The sequence below is a fragment of the Haliotis cracherodii genome, unplaced genomic scaffold (genome assembly GCF_022045235.1).
Source record: "Haliotis cracherodii isolate W230 unplaced genomic scaffold, xgHalCrac1.p SCAF_28, whole genome shotgun sequence".
NCBI classification, from domain to species: Eukaryota; Metazoa; Mollusca; class Gastropoda; order Lepetellida; family Haliotidae; genus Haliotis; species Haliotis cracherodii.
Window position 1 is genome coordinate 2,317,915 of NW_027266284.1, and position 22,232 is coordinate 2,340,146.

Genomic DNA, 22,232 nt, shown 5'->3' on the forward strand with positions numbered 1-22,232 from the left:
CCTCACATGTCACAATTTGTCCCTCACATGTCACATCTTGTCCCACAAATGTCACATCTTGTTCCTCACATGTCACATCTTGTCCCTCACGTCACATCTTGTCCCGCACATGTCACATCTTGTCCCTCTCATTTCACATCATGTCCCTCACATGTCACATCTTGCCCCTCACATGTCACATCTTGTTCCTCACATGTCATATCTTGTCCTTCACATGTCACATCTTGTCCTCCACAAGTCATATCTTGTCCTTCACATGTCACATCTTGTCCCTCACGTCACATCATGTCCTTCACATGTCACATCTTGTCCTCCACAAGTCATATCTTGTCCGTCACATGTCACATCTTGTCCCTCACGTCACATCTTGTCCTTCACATGTCACATCTTGTCCTTCACATGTCACATCTTGTCCTCCACAAGTCATATCTTGTCCTTCACATGTCACATCTTGTCCTCCACAAGTCATATCTTGTCCTTCACATGTCACATCTTCTTCTTAACATATAAGATTGTACATGTTGTAACAAATGGAACTATAATGATGTAATGCTGCAACATTGATATTATGTAATTATTTTGCATGGATGAATAGTAGATATAGCAGTGAGGTTATATATGAAGTATAATACATACTTCAATCTTAAGTCATGTTCAACAATTTCCCAATTACTTGTAACAGAAGGTGCAGATTGCATTTTGGCTGAATCCTACTCTAATGTTGTCCTGCTATTTTCCTGTTGTAGTTTATGTGTAACATATTTTAACACGATACAGTGGGGAGTATCAATGCATGTCCGTTTCAAATTTCTTTCGGTCTATAATTCATCTTATGAGAACACTGGATGCCTTGTCTCAGCTCAGTATAGAATAAACTTAAGTTCCATAACGGATGAAGTTAAATACCATGGACACAGCTAACATAAGTTCAGTCATGGATGCAGCTAAATTAAGTTCAACTATGGATACAACGATACTACTTTACATTAAATTATAATCTTATCTTGTTTTAGGCAATTATTTACATCGAAAATATAGCAACACGATAGCATGGTAATGCCGGTTACGAATACAGGGTAAGCCAAGATGTCACGGAGCTGCATGGATATCTATATCTATTCCGTTAATGCCCATATTGTTAGGTAAGTTATAATTGATTCTGTCACTTCATAATACTCACGTGAGGTATATGTAACCTTCACATATACGTAACTTGTGAACTAGTGCTATCGCGGCAAGCGGCATGACATGCATATATATGCTGGTATGTCTAGGGTTGTATATCCATTTACGCATTGCTGTGTGTACTAGGAATGCGTTAAATTTGAACAATGCAGTTAATAGAAAATATGCGCCCTTGAAAAGCTTATGAACGAGATGTCACAAACATATACATACGATGTTAAGTTTCACTGAACAGGAAAATGTATTCTTTTGAGCTCACCAAAATCAATTCCGACTCCAAAGTATATCATGTAAATGTGTGTTTATGAATTACTTTCAAATGGTGATACCAGGAGTTTGCGAAAATATCAACGTACCCTGCCCCATCGGTGGCATCCGTAACAAACACATACAAAGGCAAGTCAATCATTCAAAGTCAAAATAGGGAGTTGCACCAGACATAATTTTTGTCACTGATGCGAAAAATTTGGAAATGTCTTCCACCATTAAACGGTTTGAAAACTTCACTAAGGCCTTGAATGGTGTATCAATCAACTTGTGAGTCGTATGATGCTCTTTGAAATGTTCCTAGAAAGAGCTTGCTAGAATGCACCTCCGAAGTTGTGAAATGTAGACACCAAGGGCTGGAACTGCTGGGATATTGCTCGATAAAAGAAGTTGACGACTGGAAAGTTGAAATAATCCCTTTTACAGAGTTTACTCAAATTCCAGTAAAAGGCTGTAACTCAGGATGATATCAAACAGCATTTATTTCTTCTTATCAGTTTTACCATTGGCAAGATCCCCACCCCATCCCCTCCCCAAATATATCCTTCATGTTAGGGAGTCTGTGTGATGTTGATTCGTTACAGTGTTGAGGATGTCAGGTGAAATAACAGTCAGCATTTATAGTGATACAATTTATCTGAATAAAATTCCTGATACACTAACACCACATCTCTCAGTCTGGACATTACAGAGTGTTCTTTTTCATTGTTCTTGTCACGAAGATAATGTGACCATGAATGTTTGTCTGGGTATTAAGGATTTGTTTTATCATTGTTCTTGTCGGGTAGATAATACGAACATGAATGTTTGCATGGATATTAAGGAGTGGTTTTATCATTGTTCTGGTCGGGAAGATAATGTGACTATGAATGTTTGTCTGGGTATTAAGGATTTGTGTTATCATTGTACTGGTCGAGTAGATAATACGAGCATGAATGTTTGCATGGATATTAAGGAGTGGTTTTATCATTGTTCTGGTCGGGAAGATAATGTGACCATGAATGTTTGTCTGGGTATTAAGGATTTGTTTTTGTTGGGGAGATAATACGAGCATGAATATTTGCGTGGATATTAATTAGTGGTTTTATCGGTGGTCTTCACGGGAAGATAATGCGACCATGGATGTTTGTCTGGATATTAAGGAGTGGGTTTTATCACTGTTCTTGTTGGGGGCATAATGGAACAATGAATGTTTGCATGGATTTTAAGGAGTGTTTTTCTCTTGTTCTTGTCAGGGAAATAATGCGACCATGAATGATTATGTGGATATCAAGGAGTGGTTTTATCATTGTTCTTGTCGGGGAGAAAATGCTTCCATTAATGTTTGTCTGGATATTAAGGAGTGGTTTTATCATTGTTCTTGTCGGGGCGATAATGCTACCATCAATCTTTGTCTGGATATTTAGGAGTGGTTTTATCATTCTTCTTGTCGGGGAGATAATGCGACCATGAATGTTTATATGGATATCAAGGAGTGGTTTTATCGTTGTTCTTGTCGGGGAGATAATGCAACATTGAGCGTTTGCGTGGATATTAAGGAGTGGTTTTATCATTGTTCTTGTCGGGGAGATAGTAGTAGCATGAATGTTTGCATGGATTTTAAGGAGTGGTTTTATCTTTATTCTAGTCGGGGATGTAGTACCCGCATGAATGTTAGTGTAGATATTAACGCGTGGCTTTATCATTGTTCTTGTCGGAGAGATAAAGCGAATATGAATGTTTGTGTGGATATTAAGGAGTGATTTTATTATTTTTCTTGTCGGGGAGATAATGCGACCAAGAACGTTAGTTTTGATTTTAAGGAATAGTTTAATCATTGTTCTTGTCGGGGATATAATGCAACCATGAATGTATGTGTTAATATTAAGTAGTTGTTTTATCATTGTTCTTGTCGGGGAGATAATACGAGCATGAATGTTTGTGTGGATATTAAGGAGTGGTTTTATCATTGTTCTTGTCGGGGGGATACTACGAGCATGAGTGTTTGCATGGATTTTAAGGATTGGTTTTATCATTGTTCTTGTCAGGGAGATAATGCGACAATAAATGTTTGTGTGGATATCAAGGAGTGGTTTTATCATTGTTCTTGTCGGGGAGATAATGCTACCATTAATGTTTGTCTGGATATTAAAGAGTGGTTTTATCATTGTTCTTGTCGGGGAGATAAAGCGACCATGAGTGTTTGCGTGGATATTAAGGAGTGGTTTGATCATTATTGTTGTCGGGGAGACAATCCGGCTATGAATGTTTGTGTGGACATTAAGGAGTGGGTTTACCATTGTCCTTGTCGGGGAGATAATGCGACCATGAGTGTTTGCATGGATATTAAGGAGTGGTTTTATCATTGTTCTTGTCACGAAGATAATTCGCCCATGAATGTTTGCATGGATATTAAGGAGTGGTTTTATCATTATTCTTGTATGGGAGAAAATACGAGGATAAATGTTTATATGGATATTAAGGAGTGGTTTTATAATTTTTCTTGGGGAGATACTGCAAAGATGAGCTTTTGCGTGGATATTAAGGAGTGGTTTTAGGATTGTTTTTTTTCAGAGAGATAATGCGACCATGAAGTTTGTCTGGATATTAAGGAGTGGTTTTATTATTGTTCTTGTCAGGGAGATAATACGAGCATGGATGTTTGTCTGGATATTAAGGAGTGGTTTCATAATTGTTCTTGTCGGGGAGATAATGCGACCATGAATGTTTGTCTGGATAATAAGGAGTGGTTTTATCATTGTTCTTGTCGGGGAGATAATACGAGCATGAATGTAAGTGTGTATATTGAGGAGCGGTTTTATCATTTTTCTTTTCAGGGAGATATTACGAGCATGAATGTTAGCGAAGATATTAAGGAGTGTTTTTATCATTGTTCTTGTCGGGGAGATAATGCGACCATGAATGTTAGTGTAGATATGAAGGAGTGCTTTTATCATTGTCCTTTTGGGGAGATAATCTGACCATGAATGTTTGTGTGGATATTAAGGAGTGGTTATTGACCTTTTTCACACTTCGCTACTTCCGGATTGAAAGTGAGGCTTTGAGAGCACATGAAACACATGGAGATGTCAACAAGACACGCAATCGGGACAAACTGTGACAATTTAACCATTCCGGTACATTTATCGTAAGTATTGAACATTATTCTTATTCTTATCATTGACAGACTATTGTACTGCTATCTGGTCTCCTTACCGATATAAATTTGAGTCTGGCCGTTCTGTTGTGATTTCAATTTAAAATATCCACCTGGTAACTCCCAGTGCAGTTTATGGTAGCTGAACAGACTTAATACAAATGCTACTGAGATCATGTAAAGAATAATTCATTGTTTACACACCATTAAGCTAAACTATTTATTGTTAGTTTAAATAACTTTGAGGGTTGTATTTGAAGTCGAAATATTGACATTTTGACCATATCTAGATATATGTCAGAAACTAACTTAATTGATATGTTGATATAATGTATCAAATTGTAACCTACTGAGAATTTTTACAATCGTAACAAATCAGAATTTTGCATCAGTTGCGTATTTGATGTAAATTGTAATCGATTCAAATGCATTCCAATAAAATATTAGACCTCTAGATCTACTTGTGCTGTTTTGATTGTGAACAGTTGTTATTTTGATTGTCAATGTTGACAGATTAGATAGCATGAGTTGTAATATTTCAACTGAATTATTACATAAAGGGTGTGTAAATATTTGAAGTAAAGGAGAATTTGATCTGCAATTTTGTAAACAATATTTCTACCAGAATGATATTTACTTTACTCTACCAAATTAATCATGTAATGAAATGAACAAAAACACAACTAATTAATGGCCAGTGAATGTTCAATCTACATGTGATCTGTATATAATTTACAGAAACAGATAACTCTTTAACAGTCTGTATTCAAATATTTCAAATGCATAAATTGATATTGACATTACCATAAACTTCAAGTATAAACAGAATTATTTTTAATTCCCATGGGTATTGCAATCATAACTCATTTATTCCCTTTTTTAATTGATAAACCCATCTGGTTTTATGTCCACAAACATGTTTTGAAACTTTTAAAGCAAAATAATTTCTTTTGTGCAAGCAATTGCAATCATTATGTATTATTGATGATTGTTGATTTATCAATTTTAAGTTTCCTTTTAACTTATTTTAAACATGTTACACATTATTGCTTTTGACGTGCACGGTGCAATCTCAATCCTTAATAATCGGTTAAATAAGTGATGTTTGAAAAACAAGTAAAGTTTCATCTGTCATTGTACACACTGAATAGAGTTATCGCCCCTTCTGAATATTTATTTTGACACACGAGTTATTTTTGTGAACTAATTTCATTTACATCGAAATGTTTAGATGAAAATCATAGCAGAAAAAAAGTGTTTTTTGTCAACTTGACTCATGGCAAAACGACAGTGCCTTGTGCAGCAAACACCACTATGAAACGTGAAATAAACATGATCGACGAGTTCGCAAAGCCACGCATTGACTGAGAAAATTTACAAAAGTACACTGACCTGTTTCATGTTATGCGGTTCATTTACGATACAAAACTTCTTTCATTGAATGTACTGTCACATTGTACCTATATGACGACGAGGTTATTATAAATATAATATCTGTTTTTGAAATACGTATCTCGAAATGCACCTTTCGATTCACTTCCGGGATCCTGACAGCAAAATGCTAATTCCAGTGTATTACAGGCATATTTTAGTTGGACCTCAGGATTAAATGTGAAATATCTTCTGTATTAGATACAGAGGACACCATTTTTTGTTTGTTTGAAATGCCCATCAGTAAAATGCACAACATGCTGTCTGTTCCCTATCAGCTGATGCGACTCACACTGCATCGAGCTATGCTCTCTAAGTCTCGTTTTCGATCCAAGATGGCGAAAGTGCTAAAAAGGTCAATACCATTGTTCTTGTCGGGGAGATAGTATGCGCATGAATGTTAGTGTAGATTTTAAGGAGTGGTTTTATCTTTGTTCTTGTCGGAGAGATAATGCTACCATTAATGTTTGTGAGGATATTAAGAATTGGTTTTATCATTGTTCTTTTCGGGGTGATAATGCGACCATGAATGTAAGTGTAGATATCAAGAAGTGGTTTTATCATTATTCTTCTCTGGGAGAAAATACAAGCATAAAAGTTTATATGGATATTAAGGAGTGGTTTTATCATTGTTCTTGTCGGGCTTATAATGCGACCATGAGTGTTTGTCTGGATATCAAGGAGTGGTTTCATCATTGTTCTTCTCGGGGAGATAATGCGACCATGAATGTTTGCGTGGATATTAAGGAGAGGTTTTATCATTGTTCTTGTCGGGGAGGTAATACGCGCATGAATGTTAGTGTAGATATTAAGGAGTGGTTTTATCATTGTTCTTGTCGGAGAGATAATGCTACCATTAATGATTGTCTGGATATTAAGGAGTGGTTTTATCATTGTTCTTTTTGGGGGAGATAATGCGACCATGAATGTTTGTTTGGATATTAAGGAGTGGTTTTAACATTGTCCTTGTCACAAAGATAATGCGCCCATAAATGTTTGCATGGATATTAAGGAGTGGTTTGATCATTGCTCTTGTCGGGGAGAAAATACAAGCATGAATGTTGATATGGATATTAAGGAGTGGTTTCATGATTGTTCTTGTCAGGGAGATAATTCGACCATGAATGCTTGCGTGGATATTAAGGTGTGGTTTTATCATTGTTCTTGTCAGGGAGATAATGCGACCATGAGTGTTTGTGTGGATATTAAGGAGTGGTTTTATCATTGTTCTTGTCAGGGAGATAATGCTACCATTAATGTTTGTCTGGATATTAAGAGTGGTTTTATCATTGTTCTTGACGGGGAGATAATGCGCCGATGAATGTTTGTCTTGATATTAAGGAGTGGTTTTAACATTGTCCTTTTCACGAAGATAATGCGCTGATGAATGTTTGCATGGATATTAAGGCGTGGTTTGATCATTATTCTTGCCTGGGAGAAAATACGAGGATGAATGTTGATATGGATATTAAGGAGTGGTTTTATAATTGTTCTTGTCGGGGAGATAATGAAACGATGAGCTTTTGCTAGGATATTAAGGAGTGGTTTTATCATTGTTCTTGTCAGGGAGATAATGCGACCATGAATATTTGGCTTGGTTTTAAGGAGTGGTTTTATCATTGTTCTTGTCGGGGAGATAATACAAGCATGAATGTTAATGTATATATTAAGGAGTGGTTTTATCACTGTTCTTGTCGGGGAGATAACACGAGCATGAATGTTAATGTATATATTAAGGAGTAGTTTTATCATTGTTCTTGTCGGGGAGATAATACGAGCATAAATGTTTGCACGGATATTAAGGAGTGGTTTCATAATTGTTCTTGTCGGGGAGATAATGCGACCATGAATGTTTGGCTTGGTTTTAAGGAGTGGTTTTATCATTGTTCTTGTCGGGGAGATAATACAAGCATGAATGTTAATGTATATATTAAGGAGTGGTTTTATCACTGTTCTTGTCGGGGAGATAATGCGACCATGAATGTTTGCGTAGATATTAAGGAGTGGTTTCATAAATGTTCTTGTCAGGGAGATAATGCAATCATGAATGTTTGTCTGGATATTAAGGAGTGGTTTTAACATTGTCCTTGTCACAAAGATAATGCGCCCATAAATGTTTGCATGGATATTAAGGAGTGGTTTGATCATTGCTCTTGTCGGGGAGAAAATACAAGCATGAATGTTGATATGGATATTAAGGAGTGGTTTCATGATTGTTCTTGTCAGGGAGATAATTCGACCATGAATGTTTGCGTGGATATTAAGGTGTGGTTTTATCATTGTTCTTGTCAGGGAGATAATGCGACAATAAATGTTTGTGTGGATATCAAGGAGTGGTATCATCATTGTTCTTGTCGGGGAGATAATGTTACCATTAATGTTTGTCTGGATATTAAGAGTGGTTTAATCATTGTTCTTGTCGGGGAGATAATGCGACCAGTAATGGTTGCGTGGATATTAAGGAGCGGTTTTATCAATTTGTTCTTTTTGGGGGAGATAATTCGACCATGAATGTTTGTCTTGATATTGAGGTACTGTGTTATGATTGTCCTCGTCAATGCGGCTTGGAATTGTAGTGCGGCAGAATATGAGCATTAATACTAGGTTAGCCGAAGGACTTCTTACAGATATCGACAAAGTGGAGAAAAAATTCTACTATTTCCAAACCTTTCTGCTTTGCCGTCTCGGCACAACATCGCTCTCGCACGTAAGTTAGCCAAGGATGATGAATAAACACAAGGGCATGCATCCACAATTGTCAGGAAGATTCCTTGAAAAAGACATCGAATGTAAATAAGCGAGGAATGACACATGGTATTTGTACACAGTTTACATAATTACAACTCTAGAAAATCTATAATAATATCTATACTGAACCAAATTAAAAACTTCACAATCCTAAAATTTTAACATTTTGACCAGTTATCATTGTGGGCCCTTATTGTGTATTTAAACAGTAATGGCCATGTATTGTCTTCAGATAACACACGTTTTTGTGCAGGTGAATCGATCAAAATCATGTGCACAGCACTATAATGGCAAAAGTGTTTTTTCACGTGCAACTGGTCACGTGGCTATAATACCGCACGTGTTTTCAGCCATACTTGCTAGCAGTCATTAACAAAAAAAGAAAAACACAAGAAAACAAAAGTCTTTACGGCCATTTGTCATGCCACGCCTTTCAAATGTGCAACGTGAACGTGCCATCGGCATGCTGCAGGCGGGAACGTCCGTAGCTGAAGTCGCAAGGACGATGGGTTGTAGTCGACGGACTGTTAATGATTTACAGACGCGTCTACAGCAAACGGGTACCACCGCTGGTCGCCCTCGGCCAGATCGACCACATGCAGAGGATCGTCAGATTGTATTACGTCACCCCCGTAACCGATTTTTTGACGGCTACATCAACCAGAAATGAACTGTTTAGGGGTAGACTAAGTGTGCAAACTGTTCGAAACCGTCTGAGAACTGCTCACCTTCAAGCACGACGGCCATACTGCGGGCCGATTCTGACTCAATTACACAGACGTCAACGTCAATTGTGGGCACATCGACACTTACGATGGACTCAGAGGAATTGGAATCAAGTCGTCTTCAGTGATGAATCCCGATTTAATCTTCGATTTGCTGATGGTAGGGCGAGGATGTGGAGGCGCCGTCATGAACGTTACGCCCAGTGTTGTGTACTGGAAGTTGACAAATTTCGAGGCGGGAGTGTCATGGTGTGGGGTGCTTTCTGTGGCAATGCACGTTCCAGGCTTCTTGTCATCCGTGGCAACCTCTACGCTGCTGCTTAGCGCGACCAGGTACTGGCACCAGAACTTCGGCCTTTTATGGCAGCACATGGACCCGGTTGGATCTTCCAACACGACAATTTTGACAAGGAATTTCCTTCACAATGCGGGAGTCAACGTCATGGACTGGCCGTCAAGGTCTCCCGACCTCAATCCCATCGAACACGTCTGGGATGCTCTTGGCAGAAGTCTGCGCACTCTCCAGAACCAACCACAGAATTTGCAAAATCTTGGCGTCATTTTGTAGCAACAATGGCGTCGCCTTCCCAAACATGTGTTCACAAGCATCACAAGGTCCATGCGGAGGCGTTGTGTGGCAGTTGTCAACGCACATGGTGGCCATACACGCTACTGAACTTGTGTGCCATCAGATTCTCGTGCTTGGGACTTATGATTTAAACTGTTGATGTTATTACCGAATACCGTAGGTGCTTGGAACAAATCATGGTTACCACCATTAATTAAAATCCTTCTTTGGACATTGATGATTAAAAATTACCTTCTCTGATTCATTTGTCCGTTGTATATCATATATGGGATTACTTTTTAAAATGTGAAGTTTTTAATTTGACTCAGTATAGATATGTGAGTTTGTTTTACCCTTAAAAAGAAATATCTACTAAGTTTTTGACTTACGAACGTACCTCATCACGGTTTCATAAATAAACGTAAAACCTAATACATACGTTTTTGATAACAAGGAGATACTCCTCTCATTTTAACAGGCACCTGTCATTGAGAGCACATTTTAAATGATTTAGACACCTGTTAATGATGTCAAGGAAGCAGTCACACAACACATACACACTTGCTGTCAGTGAAAAACTCTCGTGCTCGTGTTGATAACAGATAACAAAAGTGCCGCACTCAAAAACGTACAATTTTTAAGGTTATGAGAGTAATATGTTGCATTGAAATAAGGTGGTATTTGTTTATTTTTCTGAAGTCATTGTTACGAATCACGCATTTAAAACTTGATGACTGAGCATATCTAAACCATCTACATGACTCAGGGTTATCGGCCGTGGCGGGGGAGTTATCAGTGAGTGAGCGAGATAATGCTCAACATACACATCGGCCTGTGGGAGCTGATAACACGTTATTTACAGACTTCAACGAGACATCCACGTCTATTAATATGAATCTAATATAAAGTGTGAAAGATGCAGTGATATCATGACCCCATTCAGGGAGCCTGCGAACAGTGATATACACTTTCTAACACGTGATGTCATCTACACCTACGTACACGTGAAATAAGCTACACTCGCGTATATGTAATATTACAGAAGCGTAAACGTAATATCAGTTTCACCATGTACTCGTAATAACAGCTACACTTGCATACACGTAATGTCAGCTATATCCACGTATATGTAATATCAACTATGCCAACGTGCACGTAATATCAGATACACCTATGTACACGTAATATCAGGTACACCTACGTACACGTGATATCAGACACACCTACGTGCACGTAATATCTAATACACCTACGTACACGTAATATCATTTACACCCACGCACATGCAATATCAGCTCCACCTGATTAACTATGATACCAGGTGTAATATGAGTTGCAATGCAATATGAGTTACACTCACGTTCATGTAATATCAGCAACACAAACGTACATGTAATATCAGTTACACCCCACGTACATGTAATATCAGGTACACCTACGTACACGTAATATCAGCTATATCCACGTATACGTAATATCAACTATGTCAACGTCCACGTAATATCAGCTACACCTACGGACACGTAATATCAGGTGCTTCTACGTACACGTAATATCTGATACACCCACGTACACGTAATATCTGATAGACCTACGTACACGTAATATCAGGTACACCTACGTACACGTAATATCAGTTACACCCACGTACATGTAATATCAGCTCCACCTGATTAACCGTAATATGAGTTACACCAACGTACATGTAATATCAGCTGAACTCACTTACACGTAATATAAGCTACACCTACTTACACGTAATATCAGTTACACCCACGGACATGAAATATCAGCTACACATACGTACACGTAATATCAGCTATATCTACGTATACGTAATATCAATTATGACATGAAATATCAGCTCAACCTACGGACACGTAATTCCAGGTACACCTACGGACACGTAATATCAGCCCTACCTACGTCCACGTAATATCAGGTACTCCTACGTCCACGTAATATCAGGTACTCCTACGTCCACGTAATATCAGGTACTTCTACGTGCACGTAATATCAGGTACTCCTACGTGCACGTAATATCAGGTACTCCCACGTGCACGTAATATCAGGTACTCCTACGTGCAAGTAATATGAGTTATACCTATTTAAACGTAATATGAGTTACACTCATGTACATGTAATATAAGCTACACCCACGTACGCGTAATATCAGCTACCCCTACGTACACGTAATATCAGATACACCTACGTACACGTAATATCTGATACACCCACGTACATGTAATATCAGTGACTCTCACGTACATGTAATATCAGCTACACCCACTTTCACGTAATATCAGTTACGCCCACGTACATGTAATATCAGCTACTCCTACGTGCACGTAATATGAGTTACACTCACTCACATGTAATAGCAGTTACACCGACATTCACGTAATATCAGCTCCACCTACGTACATGTAATATCATCTACTCCTGCGTTACACTCACGTACATGTAATAGCAGTTACACCCACGTACATGTAATAGCAGTTACACCCACGTACACGTAATATCAGCGACACCCACGTACATGTAATATCATCTACACCTACTTGCACGAAATATCAGCTACACCCACGTTATATCAACTACACCTAGGTGCACGTGATATCTGCGACGTCTAGCAAGCATGGTACCGATGTGAATTCATTATGCTTCATGTAATTATGAGGGTAAGAGACTATATGTCGAGCTGCACCAACACTGATATTACTGAAACAGAGGCAAGGTAGAGGCAGGACGTGTTGACAGATAGGTGTGAGATGAGTTGACCGTGGGGAGGATACTGCATGGCCAAAGAATAATTTCTGACAGGTTATTCAGAGATTTCTAATGAATATAGAAAGAGTTTTGTCGTATTTAGATGAAGGGAATGTTTAGGAGGTGGGATTAGAAGTATGGACAGAGGGAATGTTTGACGACACTTAAACAATCTGTAAATTCATATGGCCTAATGATACCCACTGGTGTCAGCGTGAACAAATAACTTGACTTTACAAATGACGAATTAATTCCAGAGCCCACCTTACAATGTCTTATATTGCCAGATCGGGTTAATAACAACACATATAAATCATCTAAAATTAAACATAGAAATAATTTCGTAGCAAAACAATGGAAAACAAATCAGGAAACACAGATATAGAAATAGTAAATACTCCAAGGAAAACTCTGAATGTGTTACACACGACTATGTTCACCCTGAAGGTCATATTAACATGAAGCTTTACTTCATGCCGCTCCTCATTACTCAATTTGTGCATCAGTATTGGTTTAAATGGAAGAATATACTTTCGTATGTAGAAGGAACTTACATTATACGTTGGAAGTTGCGCCCCTGTAATAGATAGATCTGGTGACTCCAGTCCTCTATTCACTCAAAGAGATAGAATTCATACAGACACTCGCTTGTGTTGCTAGCTTTAGATGCACGCGACTGATGCCACAACGTCAGGACTGCCTCTGTATAGAAATACGATTATTCACAAGTTGCCATACACCGACACATGTTATCCAATGAGTTAACTCGTGTTCTAACATCTCATCAGTTCGAGAATAGTCCGACCGCGGCGAGATGTCTTTCTTATGTAGCACAAATGTTAAACGGCTTACATTTGATGCGAAATGAATGGAGATATGAAAGGATGCATCATGTCTTGGAGTGGTGCAGAAAGGGACACAATCGGATGCGATAAGCTGTTTTCTCCCGACAGATACTTGATGGAAGAAGGTACTTGATGGAGGGTTAATATTACTTGTATTCATATATTCGATACATTTCAAACTCGTGAGCAGTGGTGAGGTAGCTTAGTGGTTAAAGCGTTCGATTCCCTACATGGGTACAATGTGTGAAGCCCATTTCTGGTGTCCCCCGCCGTGATATTGCTGGGATATTGCTAAAAGCGACGTAAAACCATACTCACTCACACACACCTACTCGTGAAGATCCGGGTGAGTTTAGGTTTTTGGCAATAACTCTGCTTGTCGTAAGAGGCGACTAATGGGATCGGGTGTCAGTCTCCCTGACTTGGTTGATGCATGTCATTGTGGCGCAATTGCGTAGATCGATGCTCATGTTTATCAATCACTGGATTGTCTAGTCAAGACTCGAAGTTTAACAACATACAACCAAATACAAACAAACGAAATATGTCCCTCGATTGAGACTGCGGTAACGGTCACGTACCTTGGCGTTTCCCTCAGTTCCAGTTCAGACTGCTATTACGGTCATGTATATGGACACGTTTCCCTCAGTTCCAGTTCAGACTGCTATTACGGTCATGTATATCGACGCGTTTCCCTCAGTTCCAGTTCAGACTGCTATTACGGTCATGTATATCGACACGTTTCCCTCAGTTCCAGTTCAGACTGCTATTACGGTTATGTATATCGACACGTTTCCCTCAGTTCCAGTTCAGACTGCTATTACGGTCATGTATATCGACACGTTTCCCTCAGTTCCAGTTCAGACTGCTATTACGGTCATGTATATCGACACGTTTCCCTCAGTTCCAGTTCAGACTGCTATTACGGTCATGTATATCGACGCGTTTCCCTCAGTTCCAGTTCAGACTGCTATTACGGTCATGTATATCGACACGTTTCCCTCAGTTCCAGTTCAGACTGCTATTACGTTCATGTATATCGACACGTTTCCCTCAGTTCCAGTTCAGACTGCTGTTACGGTCATGTATATCGACACGTTTCCCTCAGTTCCAGTTCAGACTGCTATTACGGTCATGTATATGGACGCGTTTCCCTCAGTTCCAGTTCAGACTGCTATTACGGTCATGTATATCGACACGTTTCCCTCAGTTCCAGTTCAGACTGCTATTACGGTCATGTATATGGACGCGTTTCCCTCAGTTCCAGTTCAGACTGCTGTTACGGTCATGTATATCGACACGTTTCCCTCAATTCCAGTTCAGACTGCTGCTACAGTCATGTATATCGACACGTTTCCCTCAGTTCCAGTTCAGACTGCTATTACGGTCATGTATATGGACGCGTTTCCCTCAGTTCCAACTCAAACTGCGGTTACGGCCATGTACATCGACGCGCTTCCTTCGGTCAACTTCTACAGTCTTTAAATGTATTGCAGCTGGACACATTTTCTTCGGTCAATCTCAGTCTTCAATTACAAGAAGGGTTAGGGTCACTGATGACTGTGTCTGAATGCGCATGACACTGACTAATGCTGAAACATACGCTAATGTACTTTTGAAAGAGAAAAAAACATTAATTTAGGAGCGCTTACAGGAATTTGAGAAAAACATTCCTTGTGTTCTTCCGCTATTCAAGCTATACACCTTTCAACAGGATGTGTCCAGGTCTCAAACTGATATGTAAACTATGTACATAAAACAAATGGATGTAGGCTACAAGTAGCTCACGTGTACAGTCTGCTACTGTAATTTGACACGTTCACAGTTTTAAGAGTTTATTTTCTTCATGACAGCTGTTTAATTTGATACCCGCTTTAGGTATGCATTGTTCACTATGTAGTCACACAGCCAGACATGTTCTCCATGTTACATCCCACACTTGTCAACCACATATAGACACACGGTCGTCAGCCTTGTGAACGAGACGAAGGCACACGCTCGAACAACCTGTTATGAAGGCATAGACACACACGCCCACCTTGTCATTGCAAAATGCTGCCACACACAAAACCACCTTATCATTACAATAACAGCTACACACACGTCCATCTTCTCCTTACAACATACTGACACACACAATTCCACCTTGTCATTACAACAAACCGCCACACACACGCCGACCTTGTCCTAAAAACATAAAACCACACACTCGACCACCTTATCCTTACAACATAGAACCACACACTCGCCGACCTCGTCCCTACACCATACAGCCACACACACGCCCACCTTGTCATTAAAACATACAGCCACACAAACGCCCGCCTTGTCCCTAAACCATACTGCCATATACACGCCGACCTTGTCATAAAAACATAAAACCACACACTCGACCACCTTCTCATTGCAACATACAACCACACACAACGCCCTCATTGTCATAACATCATACAGCCACACACACGCCCACCTTGTCATTACAGCCACACACACGCCCACCTTGTCATTACAGCCACACACACGCCCACCTTTTCATTACAACATACAGCCACACACACGCCCACCTTTTCATTACAACATACAGCCACACACTCACCGACCTCGTCATAACAACATACATCCACACACACGCCCACCTTGTCATTACAACATACAGCCACACTAACGCCCTCCTTGTCATTACAACATAGAACCACACACTCGTCGACCTTGTCATAACAACATACATCCACACACTCGCCCACCCTGTCATTACAACATACAGCCACACACTCGCCCACCCTGTCATTACAACATACATCCACACACACGCTTATCTTGTCATTACAACATACAGCCACACAGACGCCTACCTTTTCCTTACAACATACAGCCACAAACACGCCCACCTTGTCATTACAACATACAGCCACAAACACGCAGACTTTGTCATTACAACGTACAGCACACACTAACGCCCACCTACTCATTAAAACATACAGCCACACTAACGCCCACCTTGCCATTACAACATACAGCCACACACTCGCCCACTTTGTAAACAACATACAGCCACACACTCGCCCACCCTGTCCTTACAACATACAGCTACACACACGCCCACCTTGTGCTTACAACATACAGCCACACACTCGCCCACCTTGTCCTTACAACATACAGCCACACACTCGCCCACCTTGTCCTTACAACATACAACTACACACTCGCCCACCTTGTCCTTACAACATACAGCCAGACACTCGCCCACCTTGTCCTTACTACATACAGCCACACGCTCGCCCGTCTTGTCCTTACAACATACATCCACACACTCGCCCACCTTGTCCTTACAACATACAGCCACACGCTCGCCCGTCTTGTCCTTACAACATACATCCACACACTCGCCCGTCTTGTCCTTACAACATACAGCCACACGCTCGCCCACTTTGTCCTTACAACATACAGCCACACACTCGCCCACCCTGTCCTTACAACATACAGCCACACACTCGCCCACTTTGTCAACAACATACAGCCACACACTCGCCCACCCTGTCCTTACAACATACAGCTACACACTTGCCCACCTTGTCCTTACAACATACAGCCACACGCTCGCCCGTCTTGTCAACAAGACATAGCTTCACACAGGCCATTATACACACGCTCGCCGAGACAGATTAACGGAATATAAGCGGAATGAAACTGACGGGTAGAAATGTTAATGATAGCTATATGGAACATACGCTACCAGAGTGCGAGAACTGTGTCGAAGTGCTCTAACCCTACATTACTCCACAACAAACACGAGCATTTACGCACGCACACGTAATTATAGTTCCAATCTGTAGGTTTCTCCCCGCAGGATCTGAAGTGACGGAGAGCAAGGAGCAGGGAAGGAACATATAGGTATAGGTCTGAATGATAAAGCCCTTCAAGACGATCATATCAACGATTCTCATGTAGGAGAGCATTACGCCTTTCTAATAAATGCTAGGAATTTATGTTTTGGCAAGGCGACATTTTCCGTGTTTCTTATAACAAGTATAATGCCCTATAATAGGATGAGTCGAATGCTGTGAATGCCGGCTTGAGAACAACACTGGGCACACGGGGTGGGATGCGGTCGTTGGGGTTTGTCTGTGATGGAATTGTAGATTTTGTGAGAGCACACACTTCTTTTTTTCGCCGCTTTCAAATAACACTTTCTTTAATTTCTGCATATTCAATTCAATATTCCTAGTTTATTTTTAAATTGTTGTTTGTTTTAAACTTAATAATAAACTTAATAATAAACTTAATAATAAACTTAATAATAAAGAAACGTTTTAAAAACATTATAGCTATGTTTACTAGTCTACCATTATTGACAGGAGTTACTTCTCCGAGTGAACAATGACATGTCATATCTCGAAGCACAGCCAAGCTTATAAAAGCCAAACTTTATATTGCAAATATGCCAGCCCCAGCAACAGGTCACATTTCATGAATGGAGACGGTTGACAGTGACATCTTTGAACACCAAAGTTGTAGTCGTACATTTGACAGTAGTTTAAGGTGACGCACGGTTCTTATTTACCCGAGTCGAGTGAAATTTATATCCGGCTAGCACATTATGGTGTAAATGTTCAAAGAGTGAGTGAGTATGGTTTTACGCCGCTTTTAGCAATATTCCAGCCATATCACTGCTGGGGACACCATAAATGGGCTTCACACATTGTACCCATATCGGCAATCGAATCCGGGTCTTCGGCGTGACGAGCTACCGCTTTAACCACTAGGCTACCCGACCGCCCCAAATGTTCAAAGAAAAGTAACAGAATGGGAAATGATTCTGATGAACACGCGTGGGGTATGTAATAAAGTTTTTGGTTAGAATGGTAAGAGACGTAATGGTTTACATGATTTGTAACAATATACTGAAGCGTGTGATTGAATAATAGGTGGACATTTTTAATCTAGACCATTCACTGGTGTCCAGCCATTGAGATGTGGGTTATAAATAGTTGTTTAAATTAATCGTATTCACATTTGTGTATTTGTGCAGTTTTTGTGTGCAAATTTTAGTAAGACCTGCTATAAAAATGCAGATTATAAGGTTTCTAGTCGGAATCGTACATGGGTTCTATATATTTCGTATGATTATGGAAATGTCTTTTGTCGCGTTAATATTTATGTTAGACAGGTCTAAGTTCTTTCAAATCATTAAGCTTTAATCATTTAGTAAGTAAACCTACTGTGTTTGTAAATTTTATGTAGTCCCACTATAGACTACATACATCATATTTATAAATTTGATACCTAGCGCCAAAGTAGCTTTATGCGCGTAATTGCACATGAGTACAAAGGTCCGCTATCTTAGAACATTTCAAAAAGAGGTTACAGGTAGTTCTAAATCTAACAAATATTACTAACGGTCAAGATGAAAATAGTCATGGTCCGGACTAGTTCAAGTGTTTCGAATGAAGTTGTCAAATAACCCTCCAAAGGTGTATGTTTTAAATTCATCATAACATGTTTCACATTTGCACTGCTAGGACTTAACCAGTTTCTTGAATCCAGAAGACAATCTGGATATGTAGTTATGTTCAACATTAACCTGATGACGAGCTGGTGGAATGTGTCAACTGGCACAACCATTGCCAGCTGAAAACACTTTGAAGTTTGGCGATCACCTCCGTTTTTACCTGCAGATGAGTGAGTGAGTGAGTTTGGTTTTGCGCCGTTTTAGCAATATTCCAGCAGTGTCATGGCGGGGGACACCAGAAATCGACTTCACACATTGTGCCCATGTCGGATCTTCCGCGTGACGGCCGAACGTAGCTATAGATGACAACTCGAGAGAGACCGTTCATTTTTTTGACTGGTGGTTATGTGGTCCTGACACAGTGATAAGCGTGTGTTTTACTTAAGTGTGTGTGTAATATACTCTTGCTCTGATATCGAGACGGTTTCCGTGGTCTAGTGGTAGAGCGTCCGCCCGCAGAGCGGAAGGTCCGGGGTTTGACCCCCGGCCGCGTCATATCAAAAGACGTTAAAAAATGGCACTTGTTGTTACTCTGTCTGGTGCTCGGCATTAAGGGGAATAAACAAGGACCGGTCGGCTCGTAGTCAGTATACTGTGTCTGAGTGGGATATTCATGTTAAACCGCGACATGGTATCTTAGTGAGCTAGCACTACGGCATCAGTCCGGACTAGTACAAGCAGCCACACACACACCTGCATGCACATCACGTTATTAGTGCAATAATCTTGGACGCGACATTAAACCCAATTTCACCTCACCTCATCTCACTCCACCTCTGATATCGAAAGAATACAATATTCTAATGGGTTATCGGCAGTCATTGTTTATGTATCGTCGGCTGTCGACAGATGGATGTTTTCATACCTACGGTTTTTGTACCAAACAAAGTCTTATTTACAAGAGTTTTTTACCAATCAGAATCAGGAATTTTTCAGTGTCACGGTTGAATTTCTTATATTGAAAAGTCTAATGCTTTCAAGCCGAAAAATGAGTTCTGCCTCAACGAACTGAAACGTCGAGAGTGCACTTTGACGAATACGAGTTGCTATCTGCCACCTGCTTTATGCAGGTTCAGGAGGTCAGTGGACATATTTCACCCTTTTGTAGTTGGTCGACATTTGAACAACGAGTCTTGCAAAGAAAAAAAACGTATTTAGAGTAATGTGGTTTCATTGACGTTTTATTTCGGCAACCGTTTTCCAATTTCAAAGACATTACAAGAACTTAAAGGAATAAATGGTGATAAAACAGTAACCCTCCGCTCAAAACCAGGCATCAAAGTGAATATCCTCAACTGAAATATGAATGAATGTGGACTAGTTTTCTGTGAGAATATAGAAGGTCTTAGATTTGACATTTCCATCATAGAATTTGATGAGTCCAATGACTCCTGTGATGTTACATATATTTTATTAAATACATCACACATACCAATATGTATGTGTAAGGAACTTGTACATGGCATCTCAAATGTTGCAGAACCAGATACAGTCACATTCATGTCCTGATAAATTGCCTCCAGCATCTAGCACACCGAGTGAAGAATCTCATCAGCTCCCACAGAAAAAAATTCTGGCATAACTTTACGGTGCATCTGATGATTAATAACGTTGACTACATTTTTGCAAGCTTCATCTGACACCCCCAATAAAACCCTATTGCATAAGATATTGTGTTCCTATCGAGTAATGGAGAAAAGTAGACACCTTGTCATTGGGCTCAGGCCCCCTTTTCTAATTCTTCCAAACTATTAGGAATATTGAATGGAAGTCTAGTGATGGACAACAATGCTTGTGGTCAGATGTTCTCTGGAAAAGTGACAACTCACAACAGATCTTTAGATCATAATTCAGCAACGGCCACTGTTTAAGGAGATAGAAGACATTCCATCATTCAAGAGAAAGAACCGTTTGTCGACCCTTTGTGCACATTTCAGATTCCATACTGACCCAGAAGAAAGGTCCCACATGTACTGTGATCATTTCTCTAATAAAAGTTTCCAGTGAAGACATTCTTCACCAGGCAACATTGATTGACATGGTATTTTGTCTATACAAGCTCGCAGGTAATCAAAAAGGATTTATCTCTTTCCCAAGCTGGATCGATTCAATACCCTCCACCAGAATACAGACATTCCTGCAGTGAGTTAAATTTGTTATTTGCCAGTGATTTATACCTCTCGTACAGATTATACCTACCATATACCCTGTTCTGAAAAAGAGTGTTGCCACTTCTGATGTTGTACACCAGGCTGTTTATGCATATTCGATGGCAGAATGCGGTGTTGATGTAGAGAACATTGTTCAACTTGGAGACTTTCACACTACCATGGCATTTATGAGTCAAGACGCAGGTATTGAAAACATTCTGATAGAGTATGACATATACGTGAAGAGTCATCATCTCGGCATGATTTGTGCAGACAGCTTCACATCGCCTTCCCTTCCCTTCCCTGCAGCCCACCCTCCTGGCAAGTGGACAACAACTCAACGATACGGAACAGAGATTTCAGATAATATTTCACATTGTTGAAATAACAAGACTTAAGCCACTCTTAAAATAAGTTATCTTTTGAAAAGAATATTAAAACTGATGCTTTAATTTCCCGCATGAATATTTAGTAGTTCTCTTTGAATAGTAACATTTCACATCGATCATATAGTCTATATCGGCCATGTGCTATCATGAAAAACATAATTCTGTATGTACTTTTCTTCATCAAATAGTGTTTATAAATATTGGTCTTCGGTTTTAGTCATGTAAATATATGTTACATACAGTTTCATTTCTATTTCGTGAGACTAGAGCCATGTCCTCACTTCTTACCACGTTTGATTTGTCCAAACGAGAGTGCACTTATATCACGGCTCATGTAATGTCATTTTATGTTCGGGGCGGTCGGGTAGCCTGGTGGTTAAAGCGTGAATATTGAATATTCACGCAGACCTTTACCTAAATCTGAACATAAGATTCTGGTCAAAATAGGGAATTGCATCTGACAATATTTTTGTTACTGACACGTCAAATTCTGAAATGTCCTTCCGCCAT

General features: G+C 39.7%; 1 protein-coding gene across 8 annotated transcripts in view; it reads right to left on the bottom strand.

Moving 5' to 3' along the window:
* LOC139473390 (inhibin beta B chain-like) overlaps positions 1-22,232 on the bottom strand; it is a 50,855-nt gene that overhangs the window by 6,906 nt on the left and 21,717 nt on the right. For 2 of the 8 annotated variants that reach the window (XM_071255950.1, XM_071255949.1), the window contains exon 2: positions 13,384-13,531. The exons of 2 other annotated variants lie outside the window; for them this stretch is intronic. The gene's annotated coding sequence lies outside the window, so the exon portion shown is untranslated. Of the gene's footprint in view, positions 1-8,686; positions 8,790-13,383; positions 13,568-14,255; positions 15,195-22,232 lie in introns of those variants that run through there. 4 more of the 8 variants (XM_071255951.1, XM_071255947.1, XM_071255953.1 and 1 more) reach the window with 4 other exon arrangements.